This window comes from Macrotis lagotis, chromosome 5 (genome assembly GCF_037893015.1).
Source record: "Macrotis lagotis isolate mMagLag1 chromosome 5, bilby.v1.9.chrom.fasta, whole genome shotgun sequence".
In the NCBI taxonomy this organism is placed as follows: domain Eukaryota; kingdom Metazoa; phylum Chordata; class Mammalia; order Peramelemorphia; family Peramelidae; genus Macrotis; species Macrotis lagotis.
Window position 1 is genome coordinate 75,875,122 of NC_133662.1, and position 11,327 is coordinate 75,886,448.

Consider the following 11,327-nt stretch of genomic DNA (forward strand, 5'->3'; position numbering starts at 1 on the left):
GCAACAGAGAGAGTAACCCTTCCACCACCATCCTTTCCCCCCAAAGAAATGATAGCTCTTTGGAGTCATTGAAGTATGGAGTTTCAATGGGTTAGATTTTTGGAAAGAATTTCCTCACAGTTGTATTGTTAAACACAGTAGTCCAATATCCAGGGCAGATGTATTTGGAACTTTAAAAGAATAAGATAAATCATTCATGTGTGTAATTGGTATGAAGAATCTAGAGGGAAAAAAGCCTACCATCTGCTTCCCCCCTGCAAATCTGATTAATGTATCTTTTATAGTAAACTGTGAGAGGACACAGAAAAAAGTCAATCCATCAACATGCATTTATGAAGCATGTGCCACTGGGGCTACAAAGACAAAATTGAAACAATCCCTGCCCTTCAAGGAGCTTACAGAATAGTTGCACATGAATACGAACACAGGAAATACAATATGATTTAGGGGGTGGAGAAAGCACTTGACTGCAGGGGAGGGGAGGGGAGTAAAAGCTTCTTGTAGAATGTGATGTATGAGCTGGGCCTTGAAGAAAATTAGGAATTCTACAGGTGAAATGAGGAGGGAGGACATTTCAGACATGGCAGATGGTCAAGGGTATAGGGCAAAGTAAGAGGTAGCATGCTAAGTATGAGTCCCTCAGGTTGGGCTTCCAGAGCATCCAGCATGGACAAGTAATAATGTGCATCACTGTGGGAAATACCCACAACAATGAGATAGTTTATCCATGGAAATCTTCCAAGTATTATTCCTCTCCTATTTCAAGTGGGAGTCTGTCAGGGGTGGGGGTGGATGCAGAGATGAGAGGGGATGGATTAGGTCATTTCTTAGATCTTTTGAGTTTCTGATTACCTGAGATGGAGGATTCCATTCTAGCCAAACTCAAATAGCTCCAACTTTGTGCCCAAACCATCCAAATTACTCTCATATTTTGTCAACAATTTAGATGCTTAGTTTGTGTTTCGATGCTTAATGCTCCCTCCTTCCTGTTTTTAATTATTCAGTACTTTTAAAAATGACTAACTGAATAGTAATATTTTGTTGTTCTGTGTTTCACTCACGTCTGACTCCTTGAAACCCCATTTGGAGTTTTCTTGGCAGAGATATTGGAATGGTTTACCATTTCCTTCTCTAATTCATTTGACAGATAATGAAACTGAGGATCACGCATCTAGTGTCTGAGGCCAGATTTGAACTCAGGAAGATAAATCTTCCTGACTTGAAGCTCAACATTTTATCTATTGTACCATTTAGCTGCATGAATAGGGATATAGGGATTGTATTTTTTCATTGCTGTATTTTAATAGAAAATTTTATTAAGTTAAATTAAAGTGTATTAAATTAAATTTAATATAAAAATTAAATTAAAAAATTAATAGAAAACCAGGCTGTAGTTGCAAGTCCATTCTCTCAAAAGTCTAGGTTATCTATTCCCATTTTCTTCCCTGTTTTTGTTTTAATTCCATTGGGAAATTTGGGTCAAAAATACCAAAATTAGTAGGAAAGGTACAAGTTTATATAAAAGGAGTTCACTGTGGTTTTTCACATGAAATAGGTTATTACTATAAAATGGACAAAGGAAAATGACAAGAAAATAAATTTTGGGTTGATATTTGCCAAGGACAATCATTTACTTCTCTCTTTTTCCCTCAGCATTCTAATATTTGTCAAAATGGTGATATAATATTGGCAAATACCTCAAAGAATATATGGATATGGATATGTTTTTATCCCATTTATCATAATGGAAAGAACTTGGATGTAACATTGTTTTCCTTTGAGTGATCATGTCATTCCCCTGATCAAGAATATTCTATAGCTCCCTATTGCCTCTCTGATTAAGAATATACTCCTCACTTGGGCACTTAAAAACCCCCTACAGTGAAGGGAGGGATTGTTTTTCATCTTTGTTTCTCCTGTACTTATACATAATAGGCATTTTAAAAATTCATGTTAAATTGAATTAAACTTTCTTTCACAGTTTTATCTTGTTGCTCCTTTCCATGAATATTCCATTTCAGTCAAACTTGGAAAGCATTCCCTCTTCAAATATTTATTTTTTATTTAGACTCTGCTCAGTTGACCCTTCTTTGTCTTCTCTCCCTGCTCAAATTGACCTTTCATTTATCAAAAACACTTTGCATCCTTCCAGTAGAATGGAAGTTCCTTGAGCTCAGGGACCATTTTTGTCTTTGCCTTTTTAACTCTAGGACCTGGCACAGTGCCTACCCCCACAGTAGGTGTTTAATAGATGTTTGTTGACTGATTGATTGATTTATGTGTTCTCTCACAGATCATCTTCTCCCTGGCATAGAAACCTATAAATAAAGGACATTTATCTCCTTAAATCTTGCATCTTTCCTGAGAATTCTGGGACCACTGCTGTGCCCAACACAAAAATGCAGGGGCTAGCTTTGTTTTTCAAGGGAAAAAATATTTGAGTGTTCTAACACAAGGCTAATTCTGAGTGGGTCATTTCTCATTATGCCTGTCTGTTGTAGATTCAACTGACATATCAGAGCAGCTCACAGATCTATCTTCCTGACTAAATGTAAAATAAAAGTAAAATTACATTAGATGTTTTGGCTGACTAGTGCCAAGGCTTGTGGGTGGAGGCCTGTATAATTTCATCCCTGAAGGAACAAGATTCACAGCAGAAGGAAAACAGATGAATGCTCTGGAATGGGTAAGAAAAAAGTCAGATGGAATTTAAATGCACATCTCTGATGTTTGTGAGTGTGTGTGTGTGTGTGTGTGTGTGTGTGTGTGTGTGTGTGTTTTGAAGCCAAGGAGGGTAGCTTATAAATAAGAGACTAAAATAGCAAAAAAGATTGAAGTAGCAAAAAAAAATTCACTCAGATAAAATTAAATCCTCATTAAACATATGTTGAATGGGAAGAGCAAAAATATTTTTCAAAAATCACCTAACTTTTCATTAAGTAGAGATATCCTTTCACTAATGAGAAGTAAAGATTTAAGATGAGAAAGAAGCAGGAGAGTCAGGAAGGGTCCAAAGAGCTTTCAGTTACTGGTTTTGGATTCAAATTCTACTTTTGACATTTACTCCTTACAAGACTTTGAGCAAAGTCATAATGATGATGATAATAATAATAATAATAATAATAATAATAACCAGCATTTATATATCACATTTAAGGTTTGTAATACTTAAAAACATCAACTCATTTTATTCTGACAACCATCCTTTTTTTTTTTTAGATTTTTTTCAAGGCAATGGGGTTAAGTGGCTTGCCCAAGGCCACATGGCAAGGCCAGTGCTGTATCCACTGCACTACCGAGCTGCCCCGACAACCATCCTTTGATGTAGGTGCTATTATTATCCTCATTCTTTACATATGAGGAAATGGAGGTCTCATTTTCCTTGTCTGTAAGATAAGCGAGAGTGAACTTTCTAGTTCCCGGTTTCTTAAACCTGGAGAAAGTCTAGGGATTCCTTAGAATTGGGTCAGGGGTGTGGTGAAGCACCTCCAATGTGCTAGACACTGTGTTAAATGCTTTACAACTATTATTTTATTTGCTTTAAGGTAGTTGCTTTTATGATCTCCAATTTGCATTTTAGGAAACTGAAGCACCGAGCAGTTCTGTGACATACTCAGGGTTATAGAATGATGTTTTTAAAAATGCATAGAATATAATTTACAAGATAACAGAAAAACAATATTGAAATATAGTAATTGAATTTTTTTTAAAGTTCACAAGACTTCAGAGTAAGAACTGCTCTACTGCTCTTTTTGTAGTGGCAAAGATTGGAAATTGAATCGATGCCCACCAATTGGGGAATGGCTAAGTAACTATAAAAAACCATGATCAGCCTGACTTCAGAAAAGCCTAGAAAGACTTGCATGAACTGAGGCTGAGTAAAGTGAGCAGAACCAGAAGAAAATTATAAACACTAACAGCAACATTGTGAGATGATCAACTATGATAGATATAGCTCCTCTCAGTAGTTCAGGGATGAAAGACAATTTTGAGAGACTCTTATGGAAAATGCCATCCACATCCAGAGAAGAAACTATGAATTCTGAATGCAGAGCAAAGCATACAAGGTTTATTTTTTAATGTTTTTGTTTTTTCGGGAAGGGAGGGTAGTGGAAAAATGTGGAACTCAAAAACCTTGCAAAAGGATGAATGTTGAAAACTATCTTTGCATGTAATTGGGAAGTAAATAAGTAAAAAGAAAAAAAGTGCTGCCCTAGATTTGTGATTTTAGACCTTGTAACTTACTAATTAAGAGGAAATTATCTATCAGTGAATTATATGCATTATTTAGTTAGATGACAAAAATTAGCTATATCTGCTTCAGGTTTTAAAGTGTGTATGAATTGAGCCTGCCTCCCTATTCAATTATAGATTTAAAGTGGGAAAGTGACCTAATCCAGCCCCTTCATTTGTAAATGGAGACCTCCTGCAACTTGCTCAAGAATTTCCAGGTTACATATGGCAGATCTGGGATTGAAACCTTCTGACTCTAAACTGAGTCTTTTTTTCCTCCCCTGTGTATTATCACTCTCTGGGATGTTGTAGAATCAAAGATACTTGTGAGAAACACTCTATGTAGCCTAGAAAGAAAAACTCACAAAACAGAGGCATCTCAGATAATGTGATTACTTTTCTTTTTGTTTATTTTCTTCACTGTATTCTTCCTACCTCTGTTGGATTTTCTAAAAAGCTGGTTTCCCTTCCCACCCCCACCCCCCCCAATCACCCTAGCCGCTACTCATGTAAACTTTTCCTGAGGTGGGCCTGGATTTTGCCACTTTCTTTCAGGGTCTACAGGCACCAAGGCTAATCACCTGGGGGAGGGGAGGCACACAGTTAAACAGATGATCTCTTAAGTCTAGAGCTAAAACAGAGTACTCTGATTTTCTAATCTTTGTGGCCCAATAGTGGGTTTCTAGCCAATGAATCTTTTCTACAACCAACACCACCCTCTGTTTTCATTTTACCTTTCAGCCCCTGTTTTGGCTTCTCTTTTGTAGTATTTCTTCCTGTTTTCTTAGAATTTTCTTCCAATGCTACTAGTTTTTCCTTCCCCCCCCCCCCACCAGTTGTCAAGGCCTGGATTTCTTGACAGCCTAGAACATCTGGGGGGAAGTAATACTGAGGTTTTGTGGGGCTTTCATTTTATATATACACATACACACACACACACACACACACACACACACATATATATACATATTTATATATATGTTTGTATGTGTACATGCATAGATGTTTGTATATATGTGGTTTTATATAGATATTCTCATTCATATATATGTATGTATATATGCATATATTTTTTTTTTTATTTCAAGTGAAGAGACTCATATTTTCAAGAAAAATGTTCTTCCAGTATTTCTTTAAGATTGTAAGTCTTAGAATACTCTGATCTCCAAGGTATTACAACTAATCAGTGAAGCAAAGTTCAATGGGAAGGCATATATAGATTATTTCCAGTAATAATCTACAATTAACAAGTGGTGTAAAGGGTACCTAGAAGATAAGGGCACATTGGAATCAATTCTGATTGGTTTTCTAGAACCAATTATTGCACTTTCAAAGTGAGCATTTGCACTTCAGAATTTGGAAATGCAACAAATGAGGTTGAAATTTTTTGTTGTTGTTGATTGCTGAGACTTAAGAAAGTTATAGCAAAATGTTAATGATGCAGATTAAATTTAAAAGTGTGTCTTAAGTACATTTCCCTTCCCCCAATGCTCCCTCTTAGAAAGACAGATGCTAAACATTTATTTGCAAATTCCTGCAATGAAGGCATATAGGATCAATAAAGGAAATGAGTTAGTCTATATCTACATCTATATCTTTAACTATATTGGTATCTTTATCTTTTCCATAGATATACCTATATAGAGCTCCACACTTTCTAGCTACATTACTGTGGACAAATTATTTTAACCTCTCTAATTTGGGGGGCCAGAATATAAATTAATTTGTAAAATCTAATGAAGAATGACATAAATGTAAGCAGTCTCATAAAGCAGAAATAAGCAATGGAGGGTAAAAATAAGTTTAAAGAAAAACTAGCAAGGCATTCAACAAAGTTTTCCAAGAATATTCAAGGTCAAAAAATGGAAAGAACTATAAATAAATGAAAAATGGAAAAGATTTGTAAAAATCACTTTGACAAACTCTGTTCTCCATCAAAGACTATGGAACTGCCCCACTTGGACGCTCAAAGTCTCAGAAGTGTTTTAAAAGACAAAGCATAAATAACCTCCCATCTCTACCACATTCTTTATGAAAATCATCAATAATATAAATTGAGAACATTCTCAGTGTATAATAACGTAACAGTGAAGCACATAACAATGTATTACATCTTCATTTCACAATTAATTGAAAGATAATATAAAATCTCAGGTGAGATGATTATATGTTGATTATAAATAAAGTATTTGAATTAGTTGAACAAAATTCTGCTCTACAGATTTTTTTACAACAAGGAATTGCCCATCCATATATCTAGATCATTCAGGAAATTGTAACAACAGAAATGACTCTGTTCATTCACCCTCTGAGAGCAATCATTTGAAGAGATGTAAAACAGGGAGATATATGCTCACCAAATGGATCTGCCACTATGATGGAGGAAATCCAGAATCCAGGTTAAAGAGGGATTCTACTTTAGATGGTAAAGTCCTCTTGAACCATATTAAAAAGGAGTTAGGAAATGTTTTACATAATAAATAAAAATAGAATTTAAGATAATGTTAATTTGTGATTTTCTAAGTTGTCAATGTGCTACTAGTGGGTATTCACTAGTTCTAAATTGCCCTGTTTGCAGATGACAATCCACTGATTTGGTCAAGTCTGGGACATTGCAGAGTTTCTTGGAAAAGGTTTGTTTAGCCTATCCACCTACATAGGGGAAAAAACAAGTAGATAAAGAATGTATATCATACAGATTTCACTATACATTTGGATAGAATTTTTTGATAGTATGTATATCTGAGACAGTCAATTTAGCAGGATAATGAGTTGGACCCAGAGTAGAAAAGAAGGAGAAAAATAGGATAGATAGCTTTAGGGAAATTTCAAAGTTCTTTTATTGATGCCAAACTCACTCTAAAATCAAAGGTGGACAGTGAGACATGGAATACTACTCCCTTCAGAGAACTAAAAATACATATTACTCATAGGGCAATAGAGAGGTGCATAGTGGGTATGCAACATAAAGCTAATTAGGAACACCAGAGAAGACAAGGAGTGAAAGATGTCACTAAGGAATTGTAAGTAGGAAGAGAACATGAGCTGGTCACATGGCAAGAATGAGGAATGAGTGATAGTGGTATCTAAGTGATCCTGGAAGAAAGCAAAAACAATCTCCAGCATGTAGGGTGGATCCCATAGGGTTAACTTTTGAGAGGACAAAGACATGAGTCCCTCAAGATGGACTTTATGGATGGGTTGAGATCCCAGCGATTTCATTGAGGGCAATGGATATCAAGATTATTTTTCTTGATGTAGTTCATATCTTTATGAATACCTCCTCAATGGTCAAAATTGTATGAATCGAAATTAATTAATCTAAGTCATTATATGACAAATAGATCCTGATCCCTGGTGCTATTAACAGTGACTTGGATCCCTAAGCATGTTTTTTGATAATAAAGAATGAAAATGGCAGTCAGTCCAAAACACTAACATTAGAAGTGATTTGACTGAACAAAAATAGTGAGAGCATGTAGGATTCAGGAACTGATTGTCTTGTTGTAGTCATCTCTGATCAGACTCCCTCGGAAATTTTGTGTCTAGTTATGGGTGTCACATTTAAAAAAAGGATAGTGATAAATTGAAGAGCAGTCAGAAGGGTATGATTATAGTTATCTATCTAATGTCTTTGCTTTTGAGGACGTAGCATTTCTTTTTCTTTTTACTTTTGCTTATATATATATTTTTTTTCAGTGAATAAAATCCCATTTTTCTCTCCTTTCTATCACCCTTCCACTGGAAAAACAAAAAAGAAAAAGAAAATTATTGTTAACATACATGTATAGTCAAGAATAACAAATTAACTCAATGTCTAAGTAAAAAAAATACAAGTCTAATATGGAGTCTATCGCTTCTCTGTCAAGAGTTGTCAGCTTTCTGGAATTGTGGTTGGTCATTGAGATGATTTGAGTTCTTAAACCTATTAAAGTTGCTTGTCTTAACTATTTCCTTATTGTTGGATAAAATTTTCTCTTAGATCTGCTCACTTCACTATGCAGTAGATCATTTAAGTCATCTAAGGAATCTTCGAAACTGTCCCTTTCATTATTTGTGGTAGGATGTCTCTGCTCTAGATAAGACCCCTTCTCCTGCTTGGCATCCTTTCTTATTCTATATCAGGCCTATACTCAGACTAGTTTGTTGGTTCAGGTTGAGATTAGAATGAAATGAGACACTAACTTAACAGAAATAAGGACAAAGGATTGGTTTTGATGAGTAAAATTCCCCATGCTCCACATTTGTCATTGTGGTACACCAAGTCAGGAGGATGTATCAAACTGAGGAGCTCCTGATTAACTGTGCCCTGAGATTTTTTACATAGGCAACCAGAGAGCTACATTGATCATTTGATCTTACCCAGGACCATGGAAGTCTTTAAACAAGTTACATTGACTTCTTAGGAAAAAGTGACCATAGTCTTTATGGAATATATCGATGGTGCTTTTTCCATACTTCCATTTCTGGAATCTCCTATGCTTAAGTGTTCTATTTTAGAAACTCCCTGCTTCTTGGATGATCAGACAAGAGCCTTTCTCTCCATATAAAACTCCCGGCTCTCATCTACACCATTTAGATATCTTGTTACATAAAATGACAAAAGGCCTTGGCAATCTATTGACCCAGGCAAGAACTTTCTGTAACACTGTGCCAAGTCTAGGGACTGTTCTGTGGATATATTTCTTTTTCCCTGGTCTGAAGACAACAATGCCCAATGCCCTGGTGATATCCCTGGCAGTACCTCTTCCCTGACTTTTCTCTGTCTCACTTTTGAGATATCAGCTTCTACTCTATTTTAGATGATTGTTGTATAAATAAATAAAATAAACAAGTTTATAACAAAGGCAACATTGAAACAGAAACACTCACAAGTTATTTACTATGCACATGTAATTTTAACTTCTCTGACTTTCTTTCCTCATTTATTGGTCAAGATTCCTCAACAAAGCACCTCAGGGTGGACACAGAGTGGCAAAAATGAACAAGAATTGGGGGCAGAAAGGTGATCTTCAAGAAGGATGCTGCAATGGAGTTTCAGCCCCAGTGAAGTATAAAATATAAAAACCCCAGATTAGTTCCACTGATAACATCAAGCAGTGAGCCCTAGGGGCAGCTGGGTTGGGAGATAGCCTCAGGGTTCTGAATGTCATTTCTATTTGTTTGCTTGGGTGGTGGATTCCGTTATGCAACGTTCATATAAGTAACTGGAGTTCAGTTTATTATTTATAGCAGATTTGATATAGCAAACAAGGTTACCAATAAATGGTAGTTCAAAATCATTTTCTGATAGAGTAAATTCATAATGACCACATCCTTTAAAATAACAAGACAATCTGGGTAACAGAAATTGTCAGTTGGGGAGTGAAATTTGCCCTCTCTCTGAGATCTCCAGAGAGCAATAGAGAGGCTTACACACTAGTGTGAGTGTGAGACTTCCCAGAACCTGTTCCTTTTGGAAAATGGAAACAAGATAGTGGCTTGCAATTCCAGTTTGCTGTTAAATCGATCATTTTATACCTTTTACTTAAGAAAAACTTTATAACAAGATCTTATGGGACCAACATTAACTAACCTCCTTTGGGTCAAATCTCTTGCTATATTGAATACCAATTTGTGGAAACCGGTTTTATATTGAGTTCCACTTTATTGTTTTTCTACTAATTACTATAATTCTTCACTAATTTGAGGATAAGAGGAGTTATAAAGATACAAATTATTATAGTTGTTATAGGACTACTCTTCTCAGATTCTCAAATGTGTATATATAGCATTTATTTTAAATTTAAAAATCAATAATGAAAACCAAACAGAAACAAAGTAAAAGGTTTAGTTTAAGCTACTTACAGAGCATCAGATGTCCTCAGTGTAGAAGTCGATAGAATCTCCCTAAGGTAGAAAACAGCAAACTTTCTCCACAAGTCAATGATATTGTTTTCAGTCTTTGATACTAAACTCTGGTCTAAGGCATATGGATACTACTAACTGATAACTGATACTAATTTTCAAAGCCAGTGCTTTTCCATTCAGTGATATATTACTAATAGGGAGTCATACACGGTGTATAAAATAGTAATAATAACAACTAACATTTATATAGTGCTTTAAGTTTTGCAAAGTATTTAAAAATCTTATCTCATTTGATCCTCAGGACAACCCTGAGAGGTATGTCGCATTATTTATTTATTTATTTTGCAAGGGAATGGGGTTAAGTGGCTTGCCCAAGGCCACACAGCTAGGTAATTATTAAGTGTCTGAGGCTGGATTTGAACTCAGATACTCCTGACTCCAGGGCTGGTGCTCTATCCACTATGTCACCTAGCCGCCCCTGTTGTGTTATTTATTAATCCCATTTTGGAGATAAGAAAATTGAAGCTGAGTTAAGTGACTTATTCAAGGTCATACAATTAGAAGGGTATGGATTTGAACTCAAGTCTTTCTGATTCCAGGATCAATGCTCTAACCACATTGTGCCACTTAGCTGCTTTATCTCTAGTGACATGGGGCCTTGTTCTCAAAGGCAGGCCCTGGCAAGAAGAGCATACCAACACGATGCCCTTTTGTCTCTGACCTTCTTTGTTTCCTTCAAATCCCCATCTTTCCTATTCTATTTCCTTGTTAAGTTCTATTTGACTAAGAATAAGGTCACCACTTACTTGGATAAACAAATGGACTTTGCCAATCCTGGTCAAGGGATTTGGTAGGAGCAATATTTATTTGTATTTTCTCCATCAAAGCCTTATACCAAGATTAGAAGGTTATGAGAATAAAAATCAAAAGTGAATGTTAGAAAATTATGGGGAAAAAGTATAGTTCAACTTTAACAGACTTTGGAAATCTGATTATTACAATGACAAATTGTGATTACAGGGGAATGAAGATGAAGTATGACAGATGCCTAACACTGGAGGGGTTTTAAATGTAAAATGAGACTTGCATTTTTTTTTTTTTTTACTAGTTGGAGCACATATTACCCAAACAAATAACAAACAAATTGGAGAAGTTGTAGAGATTAGAATGTGTCAGAAAATAAACTTTCCCTTGGGGGTTAAGGAAAATTTTCTGAAATCTCTAGGGAGGCAAGCTGAAAATCA